At 37.6% G+C, this 15,979-nt stretch overlaps 1 protein-coding gene across 1 annotated transcript in view; it reads right to left on the bottom strand.

Annotated features, from left to right (window-relative positions):
* LOC308347079 (uncharacterized protein) overlaps positions 1-15,979 on the bottom strand; it is a gene marked incomplete at its 5' end in the record, with an annotated part of 318,527 nt that overhangs the window by 166,714 nt on the left and 135,834 nt on the right. The window contains one exon of the mRNA XM_080810237.1: positions 1,170-1,249. The remainder of the gene's footprint in view (positions 1-1,169; positions 1,250-15,979) is intronic.

Genomic DNA, 15,979 nt, shown 5'->3' with positions numbered 1-15,979 from the left:
CCCATTTTGTAATGCTTATATAGAACTGTTTTTTCAAAAAGATTTTTAAAAAGAAATTAAAAAAATCAATTGACCATAGATGTTTGGGTTTATTTCTAAACTGTCAGTTTTATTCTGTTGGTTTATATGTCTGTCTTTACGTCAGGACTCAAACCCTCACTTCTTGAAGTAGAGGTGAGTAAAGCAGAGAGAGATTCATACCAAAAAATACATATATCTACAAAAATGTAAAAATAGAGTTTCTATCATTGAAAAGCTCACAGCCTAAATCAGGAATGTGCAATCCCTTGAAATTACACAAAATATTTTCATGAACGTATGGATCACATTTATCTAGGGAGAGGGATCCATAGTTTTCCTTAGATTCCCAAAAGTGTATATAAAACAAACACACAGGTAAAAATTAATTAAGAGAACAGTCATTCTCAATCCTAGGTATATATTAGAATCTCCCAGGAAGCTTTTAAAAACTACTAATTCTTGGAAGTCATACCTACAGTTTCAGATTCAATTACATGGAAGTGAGGTCCATGTATTAGTATGTTTTTTAAAGCTCCCAAATTATTCTAATTTGTGGCCAATATTGAGGACTCCTTGTCTAAAGGGAGAATCATTATTATCATATAATGATATAATTTACTACACATTATATAAATAATTGCAATATAGTGTGATAAATACCAAATATAGATCTCTATAATAACTGTTCTCTTTTCCCTTAAGGTATCACAGATTATGATTGGGAAATTTTTGATATAATATAAAGACTGAGAAAAAAATTTAAGAGAATATTTAACCCAAATCCTTATATATATTTTTATTTTCTCTATCTATCTGTTTCTGGATGCTGCCTCAAAATATCCTACTGAGGCATCTTTGACTGCAAACTCACAGCAATTAAGCCACTCCTGGTTTCCTGACCCTCAGAAATTGGGTGGGACAATGGATATTTGTTGTTGCAAGTAGCAAAGTCTTGGGATTACTTGTTATTCAATAATAGAGTATAATGCAGAGGGCAAATAAATATTCAAATGCTCTATAAAATAAGCATGCTCTCCATGAGTGTTCCCATGTGTAGAAGAAAGACAATGGTTGGCCTGGTGGTAAGGCACCTGGGTTCCAGTTTAGCCTCACTGATTGCTCTGTGAAATGGGAATTACAACACTTACCTCCTTGGCCAGAATTGGATCACATGTCCATAGCTAAATCAGTTATGGCTCATTCCTTTTGGCTCAGGCTGGGGTTGTGACTGGTTAGAGGAAAGTAGATACATACACAACATCAGGGTCTACTCAGACAAGGGTTCAATTTTTTTTTAATAAGAATAGAAACCATCTCCTACCATCATATATTAACACGATGACCTTAAACAAATAGCCTCTCCAAGCCTCCCAGAACAGAAGCACTGATGACAAGTCTTGAGTATGTATAGTGGGATAAGTAAGAGAAACAAATAAATACAAAAGTTTCAATTTTTTAAATGTTACACTGAAAAGAAGATTTGGAAAGATAATTTTGACATAACTGCCAAAAGTATTCTGTGTTTATTGTATACAATTTAGACTTGAAAATTAGCCTTCCCTAAGGTAACCTAATATAGCAACAGTAGGAATGAACCATCATGTAACATGATGGTAGTATTACAGGAAGTTAATAGTATCTAAAATATCTTCCAGTTAGTACAAAGAAAAAATATCTTTCATAAATTGAAAAATTGCCTGCTTAGGATTTCTAAGAGTAATCTGGAGGTTTAATAAGGAGATTTTTGATTCTAGTTCATTGATAATATGGTACCAATAAAGAATGATTTCCTTATACCAACAGATGGACACAAATAAAAAACACAGAATGATAAAATTTTACTTTCTTAAGCAAATGAACAAATAGCAAAACAGCAAAGTAGTTTCCTATAGTCATAACTAAAAATAAATTATAGGAGAGTTTTATCAAGTATTTAAAATCTTCAATTTCTATAGATTTCCAAGTTTGTTGAATAAGTACATGGGCCCATATTTTTTTAGACTGCATTTTTTCTGTACCACAAATGATTTTCTATATATCTTTTTTCCAAAGCTACTGAGCAAGTTATTAAGGTTCACTGTCCCTTTGTATGACCTGTATTTTATAATATGGGTAAAGAAAACAACAATAACTCTTTATGGACTTTATATAAAGTAGTGGAAAAGAGATCATCTGGGTAGTTATTATTTTACAGCTTCTCTTAGGTATTCAGTAGCTCCCCACAGGCAATGAACCATGGAAGCAAGAGTTCGTTTTAACCTTTTATTGTAGTTTCTCCCTAGACCCTGTTTTGGTCTTTCAAATCAGAGTTCACACTTGAACTCCTATAAAATGCCAGGTGAGGAGTTGGGAACACAACTAGAGTAGATGAGACTCTTCTAAGAACCAAAATATCACAGTATTGGATTCTAGACATTTTAAATTCTAAGTTTTAAATGTTTTCTTGCTAGGCAAAAGTTAAATGATGTAGTTGAGTTCGTTTCAGGTAAACTCCTCATTAAAAGAGTACTGTGGGGGTGCTTGGGTGGCTCAGTCAGTTAAGCATCCAATTCTTGATTTTAGCTCAGGTCATGATCTCAGGGTCCTGGGATCCAGCCCCGCATTGTGCTCCCCACTCTGTGGAGAGTCTGCTTATCTCTTTCTCCCTATGCATCTTCCCATCTTGCACTCTCTCAATAAATTAATCTTTTCTAAAAATTTAAAAATAAATGAGTATTAAGTTTCTACTATATAATATGTTCTGACTGCTTCTGCATATAGATAGCAACATAGATATTTTATTTTTAGTTCTAAGATAGTTTGAGTTAGAATCTTAGACTCACAACTCATTTATTATTTAACCACCTCATGCCTCAGTTTCCTTGCCGCTAAGTACTTACTTGACCTCTGTAAAATGAGGATAATATCTACCTTATAACTGATGTTGGTATTAGGATTAAATGAGTTAATGCATGTCAATAGTTAGAACAATGCCAGGTACAAATATTAACATATTTTTAAGAAAAAAGTAAAACTGATATATTTTTACTCATCTCTAATGTTTATGTGCAAAAGCTATTGTTTTTTATAGCAGTGGCTACTGTGGTTTCTAATCTTAGCATGGGCAGTTCATTTAGCTGGATGTAGGAAGTCCATGGATTTTTGGGGTTCTGATCCTATTATAACCAGGCCTCTGGTTTATACTCTAACTTCTTATGATAATGACTCAGAATCACTGCCATCCAACTTGCCTGGCAGCTTCTACAAAACGACTTAATTCTCTGTGTCCAGCTCATGGGGAACAGATGTTAAAGTGAAAAAATAACACCATAACAATTTCCCCTAATTAGCACCTTTGTGAGTAAACTGAACAAGAAGACTGCTAGAAACTAAATTACCCTCTCATCTGTGGGAGAACCTTCCAGCTCAGCAGCATGAGTCACTACAGCAGAGAGAACTCCTCTGTGCCTCTTCTGTGAACAAACGGGGCCTTCAGTCTTTCAGGTTATAAATCTGGCCATTTCTTCTTATTTTTTTTTTAAGGATTTTATTTATTTACTTGACAAACAGAGATCACAAGTAGGCAGAGAGGCAGGCAGAGAGAGAGGGGGAAGCAGGCTCCCCACCGAGCGGAGAGCCCGATGCGGGGCTCGATCCCAGAACCCTGAGATCATGACCTGAGCCAAAGGCAGAGGCTTACCCCACTGAACCACCCAGGCACCCCTAAATCTGGCCATTTCTAAAAGCACTTTAATCATTCTCCATTTTTAAAAAGACCATGTTTTTCCACTATCATCTCCTTCTTCTTCTGCTTCTCCTCCTCCTCCTTCTTATTTTTGCTTCTCCTCATTCATAAACACAAAGTGAGATAACCATACTTTCCACATTATGACTGACTCAGAAATTCCATTATTTTTATGACCTCCTATCAGGAGTAGCATAAAAATATTACCAAATTAAGAACTAGCAAGGTAACTTCTAAAAGGAAGGAAGGAAGGAAGGAAGGAAGGAAAGGAGGGATGGAGGGAGGAAGGAAGGAAGGAAGGAAGGGAGGAAGGAAGGTAGGTAAGTAGGTAGGTTGGGGAGAGGGAGAAAACCCTGTTTTGTTACAAGAAGTTCCCAATCAAAATCACATGATATCAAATGATGATTTTTGATGTTCTACCATGAAATCCAACATTCACTTGAGAATTTTTTCTCCTGACTTAACATGCAGCATCCTCTGATAGCATTAGTTTTAATATCACAAGAGGAAACTCTAGCATCTCAACTACTTCATCTGCATACTCTAATTTCTGTATGATTCAGTTCCATATCAATTTGAAGCCCAGGAGCCCAAAATAAATGTATCATTATCACCAAATTGCAGCATTTTCCTCTCCTTATGAAGATAAATTTATTCTTAAATTTATTCTAATCCAGCTCAAAATATCCAGCCACTATCACAGGGGACTATTCTGAAGGCTAAAAGAAGAGTTAAAGAGTCCTCTGGTCTAAGGCCACTTTTAGAATCCATCAGTGAGAGAGGTTTCAAACCCCATCTTAAGGGTCCTAAAGGAAAGAAATTTTATAACATCTCCCAATAAATTCTTCTGCAGCTTTGGCTAGACAGGGTGTGACAATACAGGAAAAAAAAAATACACCCATAAATCATTCTTGAAAATCTTTTCTTTCATAGTCATATTCTACAAAGGGAATTTCTCAGGTCACCTGACTAACATCTTACTTTTTGCACAGTATATAAGTTGTTAGGATGAAATTTTTAATGAGTTGTCTTTTATTCAGCCTCTTATTTTCACTTACCTTCAGTGTATTTTAATAAATGATGTAATCCTTACTAAAATTCTTTATTTTGACTTAAGAAATGTATTGTTACATTGTCTTTCTGGTCATCTTTAATCATTATAGATAATATTGCTGTCTATGATTTCCTTTAAAAAGGCCCATATTTATTATCTAATGTAACAGAAAAAAGAGAGAAAGAGAGAGAAAGAAGGAACAGACAAATCCACATTAGTGATTGGTCATGGATAGCTTTGGAATATTTCTGCTTCAAGAATACAAACCAAATCAGTCCCTTTAAGAATTAAGTACAAATGTACGTTTATGAAAGTCAGTTTTTACAGCTTATAAGATTGAACGTTCCCTTTTCAAAAGGACTCATGAATGTTTTTGTTTCACAAGCAATGTTTATCTTCCTGAGTTCCTTTCATATGTTCCTAAAGAGCAATGTGGTTTTGTTTAGTAGGTATTTATTAAGACCCACTATCGACCAGACACTGTGTTCAAGGATGGGAAAACAAAGATGAGCAAAACCAGGTTCATAGCTGTGGAGTCTGAAGTCTTGCAGGAACTACCAACACATAACAATCACATCATTTCCATGGAAGAGGCAACTGCCATTAGGAAAGCTTCTACTGGATTGTGGGAGGCCAAAGGAATATGAAGTCAGAAAAGGCTTCCTAGAGGAGCTGCTATAACTAGAAAATTTCTAATTTAATTTTTAAGAAAATGGTCTGTAAAATAGAAAGTTAAAAAAATACTCAGTATTTATGGCATAGACTCTGGGATGGCATGTATTAGAAGATGAGAGTAAGTAGGAGGCAAAGTATAAATCAACTGTGTCACAGACAAAGAGAAAAAATTTCTTCTAAAATGCTTAAGCAGAGTTGGTGAACATTCATAGATATACTTCTAAAATTCTGACACAATTCCAATCTGTGTGTGTGTGTGTGTGTGTGTGTGTATGTGTGTATGTTTTCCACACCAAGCAATTCTCTGACATTGGCTGAATGTCCTACAATTTAACTCAATTCTGATACCATCTGTCTGGAGATAGCATCAGATTCCACAGGTTAAAAAGGCTCAGTCCCACAAAAATGCCCCCCACCAACACACACACACACACACACACACACACCTCAAATCCAAGTTGTCATTTGTGTTTCTGACCAACCAGCTATAAACTGGAGATTCCCAAGACTCCCTCCTTGGGTTTGGTTAATTTGCTAGGGCAGCTCACAGAACTCAGAAACATTTGCTTATACTTGGCAGTTCATTACAAAGGGATATAACTCAGGAATAGCCAGATGGAAGAGATTTATAGGACAAGGTATAGGAAGGAGCATACAGCTTACATGTTCTGAGTGTGCCACTCTGCTCGAACCTCCATATGTTCACCTACTCAGAAGCTCCCAAACCCCATTCTTTTGGGTTTTTATAAAGGTTTCATTACATTGGCATGATTAATTAAATCATTGACCATTGGTGACTGAACTCAATCTCTAGTCCCTCTTCTCTCGTGGAAGGAGGGTCTCCTGGCAACCAGCTCTCATCTTCAGGTGTTATCCAAAAAATGCATAACATAAACTCAGGTGTGGCTGAAATGTGTTTTTTATGGCTATCAAGACACCTTTATCACTCTTATTGCTAAGGAAATTTTAAGGGTTTTAGTAGCTTCCTGCCAAAAATGGGAGTTAGAGCAAGTGCATATTTATTATAAATCACAGTATCACTGCCCCAACTCTAGTCTTCAAACATAAATCCCTAATAGCAAAATAATCATAAAAATCAAAAGATATTGGCATATTACTAGAATCTCATGCAGGCATTAATAACTATCTAGGATATCGTCATCATATCATGTGAGAATGTCTCCTAAGCTGAGGCCACTCAGGTGTTTAGGCTTCCATCCCATCTTGTCAGGTTCCAAAAAACACTAGCAGTGTCAGCAATATATGGCTTCACCTTAGCAAGAGACATATCATTTCTTGCTCTGAGCCTTTTCTGAGGTGTTAATGTAATATTGGATTTCCTTCATTCCATAACCCATTTATTCATTCTTTTCCCACAGCTACTAATTTTCCTTCTCTCCATTTATACCCAGACTTCCACCTTGGGAAGGGACTTTAGGTTTGGTTGCTGTTCTGGTCTAGATTGCAGGCAGCAAGCAGTCCTGGTCTAGTATGTGCCTGCCCCTCCACCCACACTCATTCAGACAGGTAAGGTTACACAAATGCTGACCTAGTGGGTTTTCATGACTACCAGGCAATTCCCTGTTAATCCCAATTTTGCCAGATGGGGTAAAGGCACACCCCACCCCACCATGCCCTTAGGTATTCTAACATAAATATTTAAAACATAGTTACAGTTTCTTGCTTAGAAATCATCCCTGATTCCAGTCCCTGTAGTTTCAGCCCTATGACCATTGCAACAAGTAGCTCTACTTACTATTTTGCTCAAACCAGACCGTGGGTTATTATCACTTGGATGCTTTAAACAGACAAATATATTTGAAGCCACATGTTTGGAGAAGAAGGACTGGAGAGCCTCTCTGGATCTATTTTTAATACAACAACCTTCGGTAATTGTCTCATAATAAACTTCCCTCTATCCCTTGGGTGACCAGTATTTGGGAATTACCTTTTAAGAAATGATGCTCAAGTTTTGATATAGTTAAGAATAAGTGGGGTCAGGGCACCTGAATGGCTGTCAGTTAAGCAACTGACTTCTGCCCAGGTCATGATCTCAGGGTCCTGGGATCCAGCTCTGAGTCGGTCTCCTACTCACCAGGAAGTCTGCTTGTGCCTCTGGCCCTCCTCCCTGCTCATGCTCCCTCTCTCTATCTCTCTCTCAAATAAATAAAATATTAAAAAAAAAAATAAGTGGGGTCTCTGGTTTCTGTGTTTGGAGCCATTTTCCTATGAGATTCTAACACCTACCTAATGTAAGAAACCCTGGCCAAGACAAAATGTGATTGGTTTGCGTTTGGTTTCTTTGGGTACCCTGCACATGCTGTATAAGTAACTGGGCTTTTTAGACAAAATAGTAATACTAGTGAAGCACTGCCATGTTTGGTGACAGTTTTAACACACAGCAGACATTGGTCAGTGCCCACCCTTACACCCGTACTCCTCTTCCGGCTGCCGATATTTATCTCTGGCCTGAGATGTAAATCTCAAAACTGAGGGCCAAAGGGCCTACATAAGTAACAAAATGGAAGAGCTAGGATTAGCAACCTCAGAGGCAGCCCTAAGCCAACAGCTCTCAAGGATTCAGGTATAGATGCCCCAGCTCCCTCTCTCTTTGGCAGGGTGATTCCGAGGCATGTGTTTACCGTTAAGAGTAAGCCCTACTCACTCACTGTGGCTGGCTTAATAATGCACATTTTATGGGCTGCCTTCCCTTCCCTGTATTCCCTTCCTGCTCCCTTATTAGTGTTCCCTGCACCTCTAAATTGCAGCAAATCTTTATCTCAAGGTCTGCTTCCAAGGATTAAATCAAGGGGACATGACCCATTAAGTACAATGGTATCTTCAGGTTCAAAGAGTATCTTATAAATACCCCCCAAATAAAGCCAAAACTGCAAAGGTAATGAACAAGACAGGCCAGTTTAACAATAATGTTTTGTAAAGCATATTAGAAAACAGATACTTGTTCATGATTTTGGTACTAGAAACCTAACATGGCTTGCACACACATGGAAGAAAATCACAGTAAGGCGTATCACCAAGTAAGGACACGTCAGTTATCATTCTAGGCACACGGCCAAACAATGGTAGAGATGGTGAGGGAGCTGTCAGATGGAAACCTGAAGAGAGGTATCAGTTTTTTATAAGGATGTAAGTGTAGGCATACATATTGAAAAATCCTGGGAGACTTCAAACCCACTGCTTCTCCAGCTGACTCTGATCTAAACAGTATAATTAATAAATCATGACACACTTATGTGCTGAGGCTGGCTCAGACCAGCTCATGAGAGCCTGAAAGCTGATTGTTAATTTTAGGAATTTTGCAAGCTGGATTACTTCATATAATTGTTTGAAATATGCCATGGTAGGGGTATTTATACCACAGAAATGGCCAAACACTATAAATTAGGCTTCCTTCCTTCCCAAGAGCCCCAAGTTTGAAATAGGCCATAGTGGGGGTATTTATACCACAGAAATGGCCAAACACTATAAATTAGGCTTCCTTCCTTTCCCAAGAGCCAATTGTTAAACATTTACCATCATAGCACTGAATCATGATGTTGTCATTATTCACCTGTTCTATTAATTAATTAATTCACCTGTTCTACTACTGCAACAAGTAGACCAAGGACTGGCAATAGATCAAGATTCACTTCAAGGTATGCCTTGTAAAATTCTACTCAATTGTAGGAGATCAAGAAAGATACTGTCCAAGTAGGTAGTCTTTACATTGAGCTTTGCTTGGGGGTTTACATATAAAAATAGTTTTAGGGGATTAAATTTTCAAATTTTCAACTTTCATATATGTTCTTTCCAAAAATTAATTTGCCTGAGAATGAGGCTACTTCTCCATGGTCCTTCTCCCATTTTATAGAAAAAAAGGTATACCTTCACACACACACAAACACCAAATCTCACTACTGGGCATTACTATGTGTAAAAGTTTCCAAGGTCCCAAACAAAGGCATACAGGAAAAGACTGGTTTGGAAGAAGACTCTTTCCATGATTAATCAAGGCTTCTTAAATACACAGAATCTGCTGTCTTCTCCTGTTTTACAGATATGTATAAAATACACATTTTATTTTATTAAAATATTTCAGAATATTAATCTTTTGTATATTTTATAATATATAAATATTGTAAATGAATATAAATATATATAAATATATGTGAAGATGAAGTTTGCATTAAAAACAAAAATATTTTAACCAGTATTTAAATGTTTCTGAATTTAGAACAATTGAGGAAATATAGATCAATAATGCTGATTCTTTTTGTTATAACTGGAGTGCTTTACAGGACTACCTAAAAACTTAAGATACTTTGAGAATCCCATAGCTATAAATTTCTCATGCCTTCTTTCCTATTCAGGGTGCTTTATCCAGTAATGTAATTAAAACGCATTTAATCAAATCATATCATGAAATATTTATCTAATTACAGTCATTTCATTTTATAAGACATTCAATATTTTCTACTTCCTAGTAACAAAAACCTGAATTTACTTAAAATTACAATTAAAGTAAATTTAGATGTCAAGTCAAAACTGACTGAACGGGCGCACAGTTTTTAGGAAAATTTCTTTCCCAGGCATAGGGGCAAAGAAGTTTGGCATTTCAAGCTGAGGTTACTTTCACAGCCCTTACTATTAGCCTGGGAAGTCCAGTCTCTCCACAGGTGGACTGGATGGGGGCAAATAAATGCCCTTTGAGAACATCCAAAAGAAAAGAGAGGAAAAAAAATTCCTTTGAAGAATTTAGTCACTGCAAGTGTTCATTATAGGTGCTATTTAACAGATAAAGTACCATCATTGATGTGTGGGGGGGGGAAAAGTTTCTGAAAAGAATCTAGAAGACAATATTTTTAAAGCATTGTGATCTTTGAAAAAAATTAAATGTGTGAGTGTATTCAAATATATACATGTGCTCACGTCAGCAGCACATATACTCAAATATACACATGTGAATGTTGACTTTTGCGATTTCATTTAAGTAGAGTGGTGAGCAGAAAAAAGGAAAAACCTCTGATTCCTATGAAGAGTCACTAATCGCCAGCCAAGAGTATATCTCATTGCTTTATTTTTTCAAGTGTACCAAAAAGTTGGCTTTTTTTAGATCCTGTGATCTAAGTGTGCCTGATGTAAGTTCTACTATGGAGTCATACCAGATAGTAAATGACTGTGTTATTCATAGTATCAAAGTAGTAAATGCGTTCCTGATATAGGCTAAGCCTGGGCATTTATGAGGCACCTGCACTTTTAAGAGTTCATATTGGCAAAACACATTGAATCGTTTCTTCTAAACTATCTACTAAAAACAACCTTCTTTTCCCTCTTTATTAGGCATTCCAGAAGTTACAGTATCCCATAAAATCAAAATCATGTGAGAGTAAAATTTATATTCTTCCACGAAGTTCCTCCCAGCATTACAAATGATGTATTTGTGGCCCTTCAAACTGGTGTGGCAGCCATCTATGGTGGCTGTTCTAATAAAATTCTCAATTTAAGGGTAACTTGTTTTGGCAACTAGACAATTTCATTTAGCCAGTTTGGAAGTGTGGAAGCAGATAAAAACCTTCTTGACCAAGAAAAGAGAAATTTTGTGGATTGTATTTTATAAAAAAACAATTTTGGGGCGCTTGGGTGGCTCAGCCTGCTGGTTTCTGCTCAGGTCAAGACCTCAGGGTTGTGAATCAAGCACCCACAGCTCCTGCTCAGCTCAGAGTCCACCGGAGAGTCTCTCCACCTCCCTCTGCCACTCCCTCGCTCTCCTACACATCAACGCCCATGTGTACTCTCTCTAAGTCAATCAGTCAGGCAAATCTTAAGAAAACAAAAACAAAAACAAAAAAACCCTCAGTGGCCACTCTTTGTTCAACCAACTGCAAATACTGCCTTGCCTTTTTTTTTTTTTTTTTTGCATATACTGTATAAAGAATGGCAAGAAATAAACTCTATTGTAATGAAGAAAATCTATACCTATTTTGTTTTCTAGAAATGGGACAAATAATCTATCCTGGCAGTTCATCCATTTGTGTGCATTGGGAAACTTACTTAAAAACTCTAACCAGGTGGTGGGTATTAGGGAGGGCACAGATTGCATGGAGCACTGGGTGTGGTGAAAAAACAATGAATACTGTTATGCTGAAAATAAATAAAAAATTTAATAAAAAAAAGAGAGAAAAAAAACTCTCATCTTTTGCAAATGTGTTCAGTAGTATTGATTTAAGCTTCAGCTTCTCACATTCAAGGCATGAAATCAAATGTGCTTGAAAGGAAATAAAAGACTCAGAAAATGATTACTGTGTAATCATTAAAAGATATATATTATATATAATATATATATTATATTGTTAAAAGATATATATTATATATTGTTAAAAGATATATATTATATATTGTTAATATAAATATATTATTAACATATTAATATGTTATTAATATGTAGTATTAATATAATAGAAATACATATCTTTCTTTAAGCCAAAGGTACCACATTTTAGAGAGCAAGAGAAAGGGAATAAAGATAATGAAAGATTTCAATGGTGAAAAGAACTATGCATGTTTAATCCAGAGTAAGACACATACGGTTAAATGACAATTATGAAAGGGAGCAGGCATTGGTTTTACTTACTGTTGAACAATTAGATGAAGTGCAGCAGATTAAGCATCCCCTCTGCACTCAGGTCCCATCGAGGGCAGTTCCCCAGGCCCATTATGAAAGCTTCCACAGCCCTCAATTGGGTAGAAAGAGATAAAGGCCTCTATTCCCTGCTTCCGCCTCCCACCTATTTCCTTTTCTTCTTTTTGCTTGTCTCTCTCCTTTCTTGACAGCACCCAGCTTAGCTGGTGCAGTGTTTTTGACCAGCTTGAGTCTGCATAGTTATATTTGCCCCAATCTATTGAGGAGCCTCAATTTGCTCTGTGTGTAAACAAAAACGTCTTATTTCTTCCAATAAATAACAGCATCCAAATATTTCTGTCAATGCTCCCCTTTTCTCCTTGCTGATTAGTGCCCTTAAAAGTATTTTCAGCGGGGATGCCTGGGTGGCTCAGTCGGTTAAGCATCTGCCTTTGGCTCAGGTCATGATCCCAGGGTCCTGGGATGGAGCCCCACATCAGGCTCCTTGCTCAGCAGGGAGCCTGCCTCTCCCTCTGCCTGCCACTCCCCCTGCTTGTGCTCTCTCTCTGACAAATAAATATATAAAATACTTAAAATTTTTTCAACCACTTTTACTTATTAGAACAGTCTAATTCCAGTGTTTAAGACATAGTACTATTTGTTTTGAAACTTTAAGTTGCTATATTGAAATTATTTTTTCTTTTCTCTCTTTAGCTCAGGCTGAGAGTATGTGAATGTGTGTGGTAGGGACAAGGTATGGCTCTTAGGGACAGGTGTTTCTGACCTGCCCTAGCAGGCCTCACCTCGTCCTCTTTTAGGTGCTGGCTCCTCCAGCATTGGAGCAGTGAGAAATGAAGGAATGGGGCCAATGCCTCCTTACTTGACAGAGCAAGCTTGTAGTTCTGACTGCTGTCAATTCTGTTTCTCCAACCTAGAACAGCTGGCTTTGTTTCTGTTTGTGTGTCTCGGGGCAAACGCCAGTCTGGAAAACATGGGGTTCTTTGCAGGACCAGCCTTCCTCCTGCAAGGTTTCCAGATTTGGGAGCAGGGCTCTGGCCAGACTACCCATCCACTGCTAGTTCCCACCCCTAGCCATCAGCCCCACAGCCTCTTGCTTCAGAGAACTCCTCTTCCAGAAAACAGCCTACCCTCATCCCCTATCCCACTCAACTTTCATGTCCTTGTCAGCCTAAGCGAACAAAGTAACACTGTGTCTCTACAACCCGCTCTCCCAGCATATTTCTTTGCAGACCTTTCTCTACTTGTCCCTAGAAAAACGAGCACTCAGCAGGTCCAATGGGTCTCAGATTTCAATGAAGAGATCCCTAGTTTCTGACTCTGTGAAGGTGGGGAGGGCAGAAGAATTCAGGCACCCTGTTCCCTACCATCTACCATCTACTCACTCCCAGCATTGACCCACCCCACCCACCCCAGCCCCACAAACTGTCTTGGCAATTATTTTGAGGTCTCTCTTTGGTCTTGGGAAGTGATAATGTATATATATGGAAAGAATAACTTCTTTCTACAGAGACAGCACCTTTTTATGGGCAGCATTTTCTCTCCAACTACTCCCACCAACCCCGCGCCACCACCCCCCACCCCCGGCCCCACACACATACATGCACTTTACTTGAGGACCTTATCTGGGAAGGGAAGGCAGGGAAGATGGTTGGTTTTGGGGCTGGTTCTCAGCACCAGCCCCCCTCACTATACCCTGGTATCACACTAGTTGTTGAATGTGTGGTACTTGGTGCCTTTAATCTCTCAGTAATACAAAAGGAATAACTGCATTTCACATCCCACTGTGCATGGACTGATCTAGATAAGTCACTGAAGCAACTTCCTGACCTTAGATCCACTTGACAGGGAGTCCTGGACTCCTGCTCCCACCTTGTTGGATGTTCAATCTTCCTGACTGATTTCTAGTACCTGTCAGGCAGCTCAGTGTTCCTAATCAGCCCCAGAATAGTACCTGGTATATGGGACATTTCTTCCTCTAATTACAAGATACAGACCAAAACCTCTCATTAACTAAGGTACCCCAATAACATAAATATATACAACAAACTAAGTGAAGGTTAAGACCTAGGAGCAGAATGTCTGTTGACAGCTAAGCTCCTCTTATCATTTTCCCAAGGACGTGTGCATGTATCCTAGCTCCCCTCTGCCAGAAACAGCCTTCTCTGTGTACCTATTTTATACTACCAATCAGAATATTCTTGAATTATTCTACATCCTTTCCCAACCCTGAGGGAAAGAACATCCCACATTCCCTTAGGTTATAGTTACTTTCATGCTTATCTAAAAGTTGTATGCTTTTCCCCAGGTGATAAAGTCTTTTTTATTTCATTGACTGTGCCATATTATCCAAATCCCAACACCTCAAAGCAGAAGTCCACTGGCAAAGTTTTAGCAGCATCATTCTAAGTTGCACCCGAATTAAATGTGTAGAACTATCATTTTTACAAAAATCAAAATGTGTATGTTAATGCAAAGTCAACCTATGGCAAATTGCAAGGCAAGTGCCCAAGGCTCCTGTGGTTTGGGAACCAAAGAAAACAGATGCCTGTGTAGCAACTGAGATGGATCTATTGGAGGAAAAGCAATAGCTGAGTAGTTGGTGAAAGGGAAAAAACCACAAGTGTCTTGAACACAACTAACCTATCATTTCTAACAGTATCACCAAGGAAAAGGGATAAAATTGCCCCTTGCCTAAGACACACTCCACAAGAAGTCCCTAAGACTTCTTTTCCCTACAATGCTTACAACAGCATTGCCCTTAGAGGTTTTATACTCTTCCTGTTTCTAAATGTGGATAAAGGAAGGAAAACAGATGAGGCATATATGGGGATGGAAGCGACTTCAAAACTCTTAAACTATGGAGCTGTTATAAATGAGCTTCTAAGTGGATATGGCTCCAGAATTATTTTCCAACTCTTTGAATTTACAGGCATGAAATTTATTTTTCCATGGCCACAGATAAACAACTGGAAATGAAAGTGAACTTTAAAAGATGTTTCCATGTTTCTTTTCTCTAGAGATTTATGTCATGAATGAGTAAGGGGGAAATGGAAATCCAATGGAAATCCAAATGGAAATCCAAAATGGAAATCCAATGCATGGTTCCACCTTCTTTCTAAATATCACAAATACAACATTACTCCATTCCTTATTTATATCCTTATGTCCAAAACACACAGAAGATTTATAACTGATTTCTTAATTTACCTGTCTTGATGACAAATTTAGATGTTTATGACTCATTGTATTATACAGTGATAATTTCTAATTTGGTTTCCTTGTAGACTACAAGAATTTATCTGTCCTTCCCCAGTTGAATGTGTCAGTAACTCCTTGGAAGTAAATTGCTCTTTATAGGAATATTTAGAAAGAAAACAATCTTATTCCCTAGGAATTTTTCCTTCCTTCCTTCCTTCCTTCCTTCCTTCCTTCCTTCCTTCCTCTTTCTTCTCTTTCTCTCTTTCCTGCTTTCTTCTCTTTCTCTCTTTCCTGCTTTCTCTCTCACTCTCTCTTTCCTTTCCTAATACCTAGGAATTTAAAGCACAAGTTCAAGCAAGTTACTTTGCTTTCCTAAATCTTAATGTCATCATTCATTTAATGATGATGATGATGATAATGTATTATAACCCAAAAGCACTATTATAATTATTGTTTTAGAAGACTTTATAAACTATGAGATCTGATGTAGACATTAGTTACCTACAAAATCCCTCTACAGGGTTCTGTACTTCTCCACATCACCCTATTTTATAATCAAGAATAACAGACATTTGGATGTGTATTCCCGAATATATAATTATGTATGCAGATTGTCATAAGTTTATCAAGATCATTTCTAAACACTGCCCTTAAAGTAGTATGTAAA

The sequence above is a fragment of the Martes martes genome (genome assembly GCF_963455335.1).
Source record: "Martes martes genome assembly, chromosome: 8".
Taxonomy (NCBI): domain Eukaryota; kingdom Metazoa; phylum Chordata; class Mammalia; order Carnivora; family Mustelidae; genus Martes; species Martes martes.
Note: the sequence above shows the minus strand (reverse complement) of the source record. Positions and strands in the feature narration are given on the sequence as shown.